The following is a 12725-nucleotide window of genomic DNA, read 5'->3' as shown; positions in this document are numbered from 1 at the left end:
GCCAAGGTGCTAATTCCTAGCCCATTCACCACAACAACACAACCTAACAATATATCAGACTTCACGCAATCCATGAATAAATGGATAAAGGACAGCTTGGATGATACAATACCTTTCTACTACACCAGAAATATAGGCCGAAAGAATTCGGCACCCTGGTTTAATGACCGCCTCCTAGAGAAGAAAAGAGGCTGTAGGAAATTAGAAAGGAAATGGAGATATACTCAAGATGACTCTATCAAAAAGGAGTATAAGACTATGATTCGAGAGTATCATTCAGAAATTTGGGAAACACAGGCGGCATATTATGCTGGAAAAATTGAGGCAGCAGCTAACTCATCTAAAGAGATATTTAATGCTTTAAAAGACCTCATTAACCCCACCGAGGAAGTAGAAAATAGGGATTTTCCACAGCAACACGTTGAGGATCTGGCAAGCTTCTTTTTGAGCAAAATTCAGAATATTTATGAAACATTTCCTAATTTTCAAAGTAAAGAACAGGAGATGGGGCATCAGGAATAGCAGGAGGACATCCGCTTTATAAATGTTATGCCTATTAGTTTGGAAATAGTGGAAAAATCACTGAATTCAATAAAATCAGGATCCCCGTTGGACCCTGCGCCCCCCCAGATTTTAACTATGGAATTCCCCATCTTAGGCCCATTAATCACTAAACTGATTAACACCTCATTAGTTTCTGGGAGGGTGCCAGATTCTTGGAAACAAGCAATTGTGAAACCTTTGCTGAAAAAACCCAATGCAGATTCTAAAATATTGAATAATTATAGACCAATCTCGCTGCTACCATTAATGGCTAAACTGACAGAGAAGCATGTACATAGCCAGCTGTCTACGTTTCTGGAGGAAGAAAAACTCTTACATCATACTCAGATGGGTTTTAGGCCTAAACATGGAACAGAAACCGCACGGATTGCCATCACGGAGGAAGCAAAAAAAAGGATGGATAATGGATGTGAGACCGCAATCATCCTTTTAGATCTGAGCGCAGCATTTGATACAGTTGATTTAAGCATTCTCGCAACTAGATTGCGGGATTGTGGAATCGCGGGCACGGCACTAGAATGGATCAACTCATATGTATATGGTAGATCCTTTCAGGTGCTGGATAGATCCTACATCTCTAAGCGCACCTTCAGTACTTGCGGTGTTCCTCAGGGGTCGGCGCTGAGTCCGCTACTCTTTAATGTCTATATGCGGCCTTTGGCAGGGATCGTAGAACCATTTGGAGTAAAATTGGTCTCATATGCAGATGATACCCAACTAGTTGTCTCCTTCTCGAAAGCCCGACCAGACCTGGGCACGGCATTAGGACCATGCCTGGAAGCAGTGGCTACATGGATGGCGGGTAGTAAAATGAAGCTTAACAATGAAAAAACAGAGGTGATGTACTTTGGGAATAATAAGCCCTTAGTTATGTCCAGCAAGCTAGACGGAGCCTCCACTCTGCCTCCGCCCAAAAGCCTTATTAAAAGCTTGGGCGTCTGGTTGGATCCCCTACTATCAATGGCACAACATGCCAATAGAATAGCAGGAACTTCATTTGCTCTGCTTAGGATGCTCAGAAAGGTTCTAACAATATTACCTTTTTTGGCTAGAAGATTTGTCATCCAGGCGGTGATAGGCTCGCGAATTGACTATGGCAACGCCTTGTTTATAGGATCTCCTAAATTTGTTATCCAAAGATTACAAAGAGTACAGAATGCCGCGGCACGCCTACTTTTACATATCCCCAAACAACACTCTATAAGAGCAGGAATCATCTCCCTACACTGGCTTCCGGTTGCAGAGAGGATTCAGTTTAAGGCCCTCTGTCATATTCACAGGGCCATCTTTAATAAGGGTCCTGAAATGCTTAAAACACTGGCACAGATTTATGTTCCAGCTAGGCCACTCAGATCCTCATCAGCTAACCTGATCATGGTACCGTTGGTTAGGAAGGCAAGATGGGGAGGAAGATCACTGGCATATCAAGGTGCTGTGCTGTGGAACAACCTGCCTTTCAGTTTAAGATCCAATTCTCAAGAAACTTCCTTCAGGAAGGACCTGAAAACATGGTTATTTAAAACCTAAATTCTTCTTCGAATAGAAATAGTTTCATCTTTGCGATAGCATTTGAAGCGCTACGAGGCCTTAGGGCAGTTAGGCGCTATATAAATACGCATAACATAACATAACATAACATGCCTAACAGGATGTACGCAAGGGGGGCAAACATAATGGTAGGGGCTGTCAACAAAAGGATTTTTAAGTAATGTTGGAACTGAACACTGTCACAACTCAGGGAGATTGCTGCTTTGCCTGCAAGGTACATGTATGACACGGGTGGGACATCATAGATACCCTGCACAGTGTATCCATGGGATTATGTCCTGGCACTGCCATTGGGCACAACCCTGACACATGGTGGACTATATGTCACCTATGGCACACACACGTTGGCTGTGGAGTGTGCAACGTGTTGCCAGACAAATTAAGCAGCTATGGGTGCAGAATCACAAACCAAACACATGGCCCCTAGTCAGCATCTAAGAATTTAATGGAAAAATGCACCAGCAAATAATAGTCTGGGAAGAATGTAGGCAGAGCGTGTTACACTCCCTATGTACATGAGCTGCACACTTGTCACATAAATCTGCTGTCTTGACACATGCCAAGAGCAAATCCAGATAAACATGTGAAGACTGATGAACGGGTGTATGTCCTAGGTAGCAAGGGTTTGCCAGTATCAACAATGCTTGACATGTGTCAGCATGTTTACTGTAGGAATTTGGCTCTGTATGTACTATTTCAAAGTAAGAAAGAGCATGCACAGAGTCCAAGGGTTCCTCTTAGAGGTAAGATAGTGGCAAAAAGAGATAATTCTAATGCTCTATTTTGTGGTAGTGTGGTCGAGCAGTAGGCTTATCAGAGGGTAGTGTTAAGCATTTGTTGTACAAACCCAGGCAATAAATGAGAACCACACACTCAAAGACAATTCCAGGCCAATAGGTTTTTATATAGAAAAATATATTTTCTTAGTTTATTTTAAGAACCACAGGTGAACTTTGAATCATCACAATAGCATGTACAGTTTTGGCAAAAATGACAATAAGCTATTTTAAAAATGGACACAGTGCATAAATCAACAGTTCCTGTGGGAGGTAAGTATTTGTTAGTTTCACAGGTAAGTAAAGCACTTACAGGGTTCAAAGTTGGGTCTAAGGTAACCCACTGTTGGGGGTATAAGGCAACCCCAAAGTTACCACACCATCAGCTCAGGGCCGGTCAGGTGCAGAGGTCAAAGTGGTGCCCAAAACACATAGGCTTCAATGGAAATAGGGGTGCCCTGGTTCCAGTCTGCCAGCAGGTAAGTACCCACGACTTCGGAGGGCAGACCAGGGGGGTTTTGTAGGGCACCGGGGGGGGACACAAGTAGGCACAGAAAGTACACCCTCAGCGGCACAGGGGCGGCCGGGTGCAGAGTGCAAACAGGTGTAGGGTTTGCAATAGGATTCAATGGGAGACCCGGGAGTCTCTTCAGCGATGCAGGCAGGCAAGGGGGAGGCTCCTCGGGGTAGCCACCACCTGGGCTAGGAAGAAGGCCGCCTGGGGGTCGCTCCTGCACTGGAGTTTGGATCCTTCAGGTCCTGGGTGCAGTGGGTTTCTGAGGCATCGGGGTCTTTGAAGCAAGCAGTCGCGGTCAGGGCGAGCCTCTGGATTCCCTCTGCAGGCGTCGCTGTGGGGGCTCAAGGGGGTCAACTCTGGCTACTCACGGGCTCGCAGTCACCGGGGAGTCCTCCCTGTAGAGTTAGTTTTCCGCAGGTCGAGCCAGGGGCGTTGGGTGCAGAGTGGAAAGTCTCACGCTTCCGGGGGGAAACGTGTGGTCTTTAAAAGTTGCTTCTTTGTTGCAAAGTTGCAGTCTTTGTGGAACAGGGCCGCTGTCCTCAGGAGTTTCTTGGTCCTTTTAGATGTAGGGTAGTCCTCTGAGGCTTCAGAGGTCACTGGACCCTGGGGGACGCGTCGCTGTTGCAGTTTTTCTCAAAGTGGGGAGACAGGCTGGTAGGGCTGGGGCCAAAGCAGTTGGTGTCTCCGTCTTCTCTGCAGGGCTTCAGGTCAGCAGTTCTACTTCGTCTTCAGGTTGCAGGAATCTATCTTCCTAGGTTCTGGGAGCCCCTAAATACTCAATTTAGGGGTGTGTTTAGGTCTGGGGGGTTAGTAGCCAATGGCTACTAGCCCTGAGGGTGGCTACACCCTCTTTGTGCCTCCTCCCTGAGGGGAGGGGGGCACATCCCTAATCCTATTGGGGGAATCCTCCATCTGCAAGATGGAGGATTTCTAAAAGTCAGAGTCACCTTAGCTCAGGACACCTTAGGGGTTGTCCTGACTGGCCAGTGATGCCTCCTTGTTTTTCTCATTATCTCCTCCAGCCTTGCCGCCAAAAGTGGGGGCTGTGGCCGGAGGGGCGGCATCTCCACTAGCTGGGATGCCCTGTGGCGCTCTAACAAAGGGGATGAGCCTTTGAGGCTTACCACCAGGTGTTACAGTTCCTCAGGGGGAGGTGAGAAGCACCTCCACCCAGTACAGGCTTTGTTCCTGGCTGTTCCTGGCTACAGAGTGACAAAGGCACTCTCCCCATGTGGCCAGCAACATGTCTGATGTGTGGCAGGCTGGTAAAACTAGCCAGCCCACACTGGAAGTCGGGTATGTTTTCAGGGGGCATCTCTAAGATGCCCTCTGGGTGTAGTTCACAATAAAATGTACACTGGCATCAGTGTGCATTTATTGTGCTGAGAAGTTTGATACCGAACTTCACAGTTTTCAATGTAGCCATTATGGTGCTGTGGAGTTCGTGTTTGACAGACTCCCAGACCATATACTCTTATGGCTACCCTGCACTTACAATGTCTAAGGTTTTGCTTAGACACTGTAGGGGCATAGTGCTCATGCATCTATGCCCTCACCTATGGTATAGGGCACCCTGCCTCCGGGCTGTAAGGCCTGCTAGAGGGGTGACTTATCTATGCCATAGGCAGTGTGAGGTTGGCATGGCACCCTGAGGGGAGTGCCATGTCGACTTAGTGATTTTCTCCCCACCAGCACACACAAGCTGGCAGGCAGTGTGTCTGTGCTGAGTGAGGGGTCCCCATGGTGGCATACGACATGCTCCAGGCCTTGGAGACCTTCCCTGGCATCAGGGCCCTTGGTACCAGGGGTACCAGTTACAAGAGACTTACCTGGATGCCAGGGTGTGCCAATTGTGGAGACAAAGGTACAGGTTAGGGAAAGAACACTGATGCTGGGGCCTGGTTAGCAGGCCTCAGTACACTTTCAAATCATAACTTGGCATCAGCAAAGGCAAAAAGTCAGGGGGTAACCATGCCAAGGAGGCATTTCCTTACATTTACCTACTATGCTCTTTATAACATCACACAGCACACATAGCAATACCTACCACTCATTTTCACTCACATGACAAAACAAGTGCAGTGGCAGGTGTAATGTCATGTGTGCATGGCACTCATACAATCTTACAAATACCGTCAATGGAACGGTAACTATCAATTAGTTAGAGATGTGTACATCTACAAATTACACAAGTCACATGTTGCATCCTGTCCATGTATGACCAGACAATATTGCTATAGAAGATGTGTATAAAGCGCAAGCAGCCTAAAGAATTAGAGCAATGTAGGAGACAATACCTCCATCACAAGCAATGCAGGAAAACATGGAGAAGGGACACACATAGACCAATACTAACTGTACAAGACATCATTGTCTACATGTCAACATTTAACATATGTACAGAGAGGGTGGCCAGGTCAGTACATAACCCAGTCATGCTGGCCACTAGCATACCCTGGTATTTGCCCATCGCATGCCGCCATGACAGGAGGCAGTAACAGACAACACCATCTGTACCCTGGCACGTTCCCAAAATTGAAGTCACAACAGATATACAACCCTGTTGGAAATGGGGTCTTTGGTTGTCAGTCAGAATACCCCCTGTCCAAGCAAGGACCCTCACTCTAGTCAGGGTAAGTCACACACAATCCAAATTATCCTGTGCCCACCCTCTGGTAGCTTGACTCTGAGCAGTCAGGCTTAACTTAGAAGGCAATGTATAAAGTATTTGTGCAATGAATCATTCAATAACACAGTAGAACACCACAAAAATACACCACACAGTGTTTAGAAAAATATATAATATTTATCTGATAATACATATATGTTGAAATATCTCTGTAAAAATGATCTAAGTGTCTTTAGTCTCTTAAAAGCAACAAATGTCTCTTGCAAGCACAAAGTACCTGGTTTGCGTTCAAAGTCTCCGCAAGGAACCGCAGAGGAGGAGATGCATGGAAAACAGGGAGGTGTGCGTTGATTTCTCAGGCCGCACATGGCGATGCATCGTTTATTTTTCACGCAGGGAAGGCTTCGGGTCAATTTCCAGTGCTCGGACTTGGATCCTCTTCGGGTTGCGGGGTTTCTGGACGCCCCGGAGATGATGTGTTGAAATCCAGTGCTCGCAGGACAAAGCTACAGGGGCTGCGTCAATCCGGTGGGTGTTGCATGGAAATTTCTACAGCACGGCATGCGCTGCATCAATTCCTCTCAGGAAGTCGGGCTGCGTCATTCAGGCTTGGCTTTACATCAATCCAGTGGGCTGTGCGTCGAATTTCCATTCGCTACTTTGGCGCTGCATCGATCTTCTCCTTGCGAAGTTGGGCTGCGTTGTTCCGGTTTGGCGTGCAGTGATTTTCTCACCGCAATGCAGGCTGTACGTTGTTTGTTGCAGGCTGTGTGTCGGATTTTTGCCGCACAGGGAGTTCTTCATGCAGGAATTAAGTCTTTTTTGGTTCTGAGACTTCAGGGAACAGGAGGCAAGCTCTATCCAAGCCCTTGGAGAGCACTTCTTCAGCACAGCCAGAGAGCAGCAAGGCAGCAGGGCAACAGCAAGGCAGCAGTTCTTCTCAGAAAGCAGTCAGGTGAGTCCTTTCGGCAGCCAGGCAGTTCTTCTTGGCAGGTTGCAGGTTCTGGTTCAGGTTCTTCTCCAGGAAGTGTCTGATGAAATAGAGTGTCTACATTAGGAGTGTCTAAGTTAGTAGGGTCAGAGACCCTGCTTCTATACCAAAATGTGCCTTTGAAGTGAGAGGGGCTTCAAAGAGTGGTCTAGAAGTGCACAAGGTCCCCTTTCAGTTCCAACCTGTCTGCCAGGGTCCCAGTAGGGGGTGTGTCAGTCCTTTGTGTGAGGGCAGGCTACTATCCTTTGACATGTAAGTGTCAGGCCCTCCACCCTCCCAGCCCAGGAAGACCCATTCAATATGCAGATGTATGCAAGTGTGACAGAGCATCCTGTGTTTGGGGTTGTCTGAGTGATGCACAAGGGAGCTGTCAAGTAAAGCTAGCCAGACGTGGATTGGAAGGCACAGAAGGATTTAAGCGTAGAGAAATGCTCACTTTCTACAAGTAGCATTTCTAAAATAGTAATACAAAATCCAACTTCACCATTAAGCAGGATTTTGCATCATCTTTCTGGCCATACTAAATATGACCTGGCTACTCCTTTCAGATCAGGATCTACCACTCAAACAGTATATAAGGGTTCGAGTTATACCGGACTAGTGTAAGTGATTGCAGATATTATAAATGACAGTTTCAGTTTATAGGAGTCTATTCAGTTTGTAAGAGGAGAAGTATATATCCATTTGGTCTTGAAGAAGCGTCACGGGATCCTGTTGGACCACAGAGACGCGAAACATGTTGACCCTTTTTTAAGGGATGGTCTGGTAGTGCCTTACCTCCCAGTTCCCTATGATCGTGGTAGAGAGTGATTGATCATTATCTCTATTTCACTCTCCTTAGTATTTTTTTAATCTTGGCCATCACCCACTGCGGATTAATAAAATTGTTACCCTGAGGTTTGGGTCTTGAGCCAATTTTAGTTTCTTTTGTGTCTCTCCTTTTTTTCCTTTTCTTCCAAACTCACTCTTGGGGTCTTGGCGTCATCGAGAAAAGATCTCCGGCAAAGAGCCTCCCTACGGGGGTACCCATCAGACACTGCAGCACCGGTCTGACGAGGAGCATATCCGATGATGAAGTATGACACCCAGTTGGGTGTGTGAGGACTCTTGCTCCTAAAAATTAGGACTCCCCTGTGTTCTTTCTCCTGTTATTTTCTTCTGGGACAGTGTATCATGATTTTTGTCGTATAGTATTAGTTAAGGGAGGTCATACACTGGACCATTAATCCTTCCTATCCCTCCTATTTGTGATTGACCTACATGTGCAAGCACCCAGAGCTCTGTACATGAGAGGGGAAGGCTGACATCAAGTACTGCAGAGCACTGGTCTGTATGATCACAATTGTGCATGTGTCTGTCTGCTGTGGAGTATGCATAGTCCTGCTGAATAGCAATAATGAAGAGGCTAGATCCCTGCTCAATAGACCCACACACCACTGCTCTGGTTACATTAATGTATGACATTGTCAGGGGCATGATGCATGTGCAGAGGGGGCAGAGTAAACTGGAGCACCATTAACCTGCCCCTTCACGTGCAACCATGGGTTTGTGTTGCCATACAAACTCACACAGTTGTGATGATGAGTAGGCTGGCATCTATGCCAGACTGCAACACTGCTACACAGTGGTATAACATTGTATGTGACAGTCATTACAAACATGATGTCGACAAATGTGAGGGCCTAGTTGGAGGCATGCACACATGTACCACTATAATGGCTCAGGCATAGTAATGTTTATGGATTCTGAACAAAAGGCAACCTAGCACAAAAGTGAGGGCATAGGTATCACGAGATCAGTGACTGAAAGAAATGACCTTCACATGTGTTCTGACATACGGAAACATGGGTGGCACTGATGTGACTACACTTGCATTTGTAAAATGTGTCCATGCAAGATAGTAATGTGAGGTTTCACATCCTATGAACACACCACTGTGGTCTTATGTTACAGAAATGTCTTTACACTCACATGGCATATACCAACTTTCACTAACACACGTGTAATTAACATCTCCTGCAACTAAGATGCACGGGGAACCAAATGTCACACGTTTAGCAGAGCAACATGAAGTAAAATCCAACAACACACCACCGAGTGTACACACATGCACACGCAAACTGCATGGGGTAACGTGATGTCAATGCAGTCCTAGTCCACTGAATACAATCAGTACAATTTGCCATGGCTATTACATGCCTTACCATGTTGTGGACATAGGCCATCATATTTATTGTTTTGTAGGTTTGTGTACGTTTGTATCTCAGACATAACAATGTAGTCTATCCACAAATTAGTATTCAAACACATTTGTACATGCATAGCACACATGTGCCAACATGTATGTGGACACAGTGTAGCTACACATGCACATATGCACAAGGAATGAGTAATTGCATACAGCAGACTCATAGACAAACCTACGGATTCAACATACCAATGTCACCGTTATGACATTACTGGATAGTTACGCACATGTAGCCATATCACATATACAACATTGTAGCAGAGCCCGCGTGACATGGTAAGTGAATTAGGGCACACTCAAGGCCTACAATGCAAAAATTCACACAATTCCATTATCCGTCAAAAAAATTACACAAACACATCAAATTCACACTGCAATGTAAGTAAAATGACGCCTGGGCCCTGAGCGGCAATCACACATTCACACGCCTTTTAACGCACCATGGTGAAAGATCGACACATGACCGCCATGCGTCTAGGTTTTTCACTTATACGCATATTCCATGCAATTCCCCTAAGCTAAAAGACGCCTAGTCCCTGAATGTCTATCGCACATCCACAGGCAATTTCACTCAAATTGGGGAAAACTCGAAGCATGACCGTCATGCGTCAAAGAAAACAATGCATGACTGGAAACGTGACGCACAGGCCCAGGAAGTGATGAAACAGGACATCCTGCCTGCAAACATGGTACAGTGAGTTCACTTCAAAGACTTATTGTCTGTGTTTGTGTGAGAGTGTGTGGAGCTGGTGCTGTAAGTGTTTTGGAGTGTTTTGAGTGTTTATAGTGCTGTGTCCTGTAGGTGTTTTATTTGTCTTTACACCTATCTTGCATTGTAAGTGTACTGTTTCTATCTCTGTATTATGGGGTGTTTGTCTGTGGTAGTATAGTTATTAGGGTAGTTGGGTTAGTTATTTTGAATTTCATTTTTTTGTTGGGATGAACTGCATTTGCAGTCCAGTATGTCTGGGAAAGGGAGGATGGCGGCTGATGACCTGGGGGGTGCTTATATGGCTGGTTCAGCACTTCCTCCCCATGATGCTGGAACTGGGTGGCCGTGTCATTCTAGGCTTCCCCACAGAGGCAAGGAGGCTGTGGTGGGGAAAGGTGCTCCTCCACCTAACATGAGTCTTTGGAACAGGAAGGAACGAACACCAACTTAAGCACCGCTGGGCAGACCTCATTACAAGGGAGCGAGATCTTCGGGATCATCTGGGCATTGAGATTGGTGGAGCAGTTGGAAAGTCTCCCATTTCCATAAAAAAGTCCATTTGTTGCATGTGCATGATAGTTGCAGATACGGTTGAGTGCTGCATGTAATGGTTGTGGATCTGGACATGTAGTATGCTACCTGTATGAAGAGCCCCAGTGCCACCTTAGGCCTGCAATTCAAATGTACAATAATGAAGCAGCTGCAGGGCAGATGTACCATTTTCCCTGCACAACCATTATAAAGTGTTGTGCTGCATGCATAGGGCAACTCGGTATTGAGCAGCACCAAATGAGGCCTGCGCCATGTATCATGTATGGAAGGGAGTCCCAAACCCTGTTTGGGAGGCAAATGTATAAGCCACTAGGAAAAATGAGAAACACCTAAATTCTATTTTTCATGCACTCTGAATGGCTGCTGAGAGCAGGCGTGGTATGGGGGCATCTAAATGTATGTGATAGGCCTCCACGTACTCAGCAGAAGTTGTGATGATCTGTTGCAACTCCTGCTGAGTACATCATTTAGCTGCACATAAATAGATGTAGTTGGACCCTACCTGCATCATGCTGTGCCTTAATTCTCATTAGGCGCACACATGGTAGGAGCAAAGAGTGCACTGAGGGCCACAAGGACTGTATTGATGCAATTGGTGCTGCACTACTGTTGTTATATCGGCCCCTTTGTGTCATTGGCCAAAGCCATGTAAGGGAGCTTGACCATGCACTGGGTCCAGACTGCTGGAAATTCCCTCTTCATGTACACTGTGTATAACATACACCCTATACTATGTCTATTACCAAACACACATGCTGAGTCAGTTCCATCTTCTCCATCACTGGCACATTACTCAGCAACCTGTACCAACAAATGCATCTTCGGACCACAAAGCAAGTGCGTCTGTGTTGAGGCATATGTCTATGCCCATGCTCTCATCCCTCCTTGGACAAATAATGGTATACCATGCAAACAATGGCTGACCACACATTACTGGCAATACATCCCTCCTTGGACAAATAATGGTATACCATGCAAACAATGGCTGACCACACATTACTGGCAATACATCCATGATTTCAATCAGTCAATGTGCAGATAGGTAGAACTATTGTCACATGAGTAAACTCCCACAGCATTATTGATCATATGTGTTCCTTGTGATGGCACACACATATTACTTACTTCACAGAAGGATGCATCACAGCATTCCTCAACACTTTGGAATACTCACACAATCCCTGGGCAGTAGTTTGTCAGTTTACTTTGACAGTGAGGTAGATGTCTACAACATCTGGGGCACGCTCAAATGCTATGTGTGTCACAATGGGACAGCCACTGCAACAACCATTGCATGCCCCTCAGATGCAGTATACAACATCAACCAGTCCCATATAGTCATGGAGGTGTATAGCTAACAGACACCTGCATGACAATGGCATGTATAAACGGTGCATTGAGAAGCACCACAGAAGTGTCAGGGACAGTGATGGTTTGTAGGTGCATGGGTCTACATTAACTGAGAGTATATGTGATTGAATGATCATAGATGTTTGTCAGTAGCTCTGATCTACCACTAGGATGACTTGCTCACTCCGCCTAACAAGCTGACAGTAAACAATGTCGTCCGTTAACGGATATGTAAAACAGATTACACTAAGCAATGTTTTTCAATCATGTCTTGCAGGTGGACCTCTGCCCTACACCATAGGTGTGGTGGCCCGATTTGAAGACCCTGATGAAGCCAGTAAGCTTAATCTTGTGCGTCATGTGTGCTAATCCAGGGTTTGGTGTGAGTCAGTCTAAAGTGTGGAATGTTGAGAAATATGGTTTTGCCTGACCAATGATATGATATCATTGGAGAATGGATGTTGACATCATGTCTGTTGGAATGTTGTGTAATGAGAATGGCTAGCTTGTAGCTCAAGGGGCAACGTATGCTAGCATGGAATTGTGTGCAGTAGGAATTGTAATGTCTGGCCACTTATTCATTGATGTCTACCATGATAGGTCACAGGGCAGTTGTTTGTGTACATAGCATGCCTGATGACAGCCACTTTTTCACAGCACAATTGTCACCACAGAGTGCCAAACATAGCTTACACTTACTGACAAGATGGTACAGATGTGGTTTATATCTGCAGAGGTCTCTAGGGGGCTTATGTGGGAGATATATGCACCACAGGTGCCTCAGCACCCCCTTCAGATATAATGAGGCTGCAGTACTGCAAGGAGCCATATTGTGCTG

The 12725-nt window shown here is 45.9% G+C and overlaps 1 protein-coding gene across 1 annotated transcript in view; it reads right to left on the bottom strand.

Annotated features, from left to right (window-relative positions):
- MCMDC2 (minichromosome maintenance domain containing 2) overlaps positions 1-12725 on the bottom strand; it is a 1221288-nt gene that overhangs the window by 198324 nt on the left and 1010239 nt on the right. The gene's annotated exons all lie outside the window — the stretch shown is intronic.

Source organism: Pleurodeles waltl, chromosome 2_2 (assembly GCF_031143425.1).
Source record: "Pleurodeles waltl isolate 20211129_DDA chromosome 2_2, aPleWal1.hap1.20221129, whole genome shotgun sequence".
In the NCBI taxonomy this organism is placed as follows: Eukaryota; Metazoa; Chordata; class Amphibia; order Caudata; family Salamandridae; genus Pleurodeles; species Pleurodeles waltl.
This window is presented reverse-complemented; position numbering and strand designations above follow the sequence as displayed.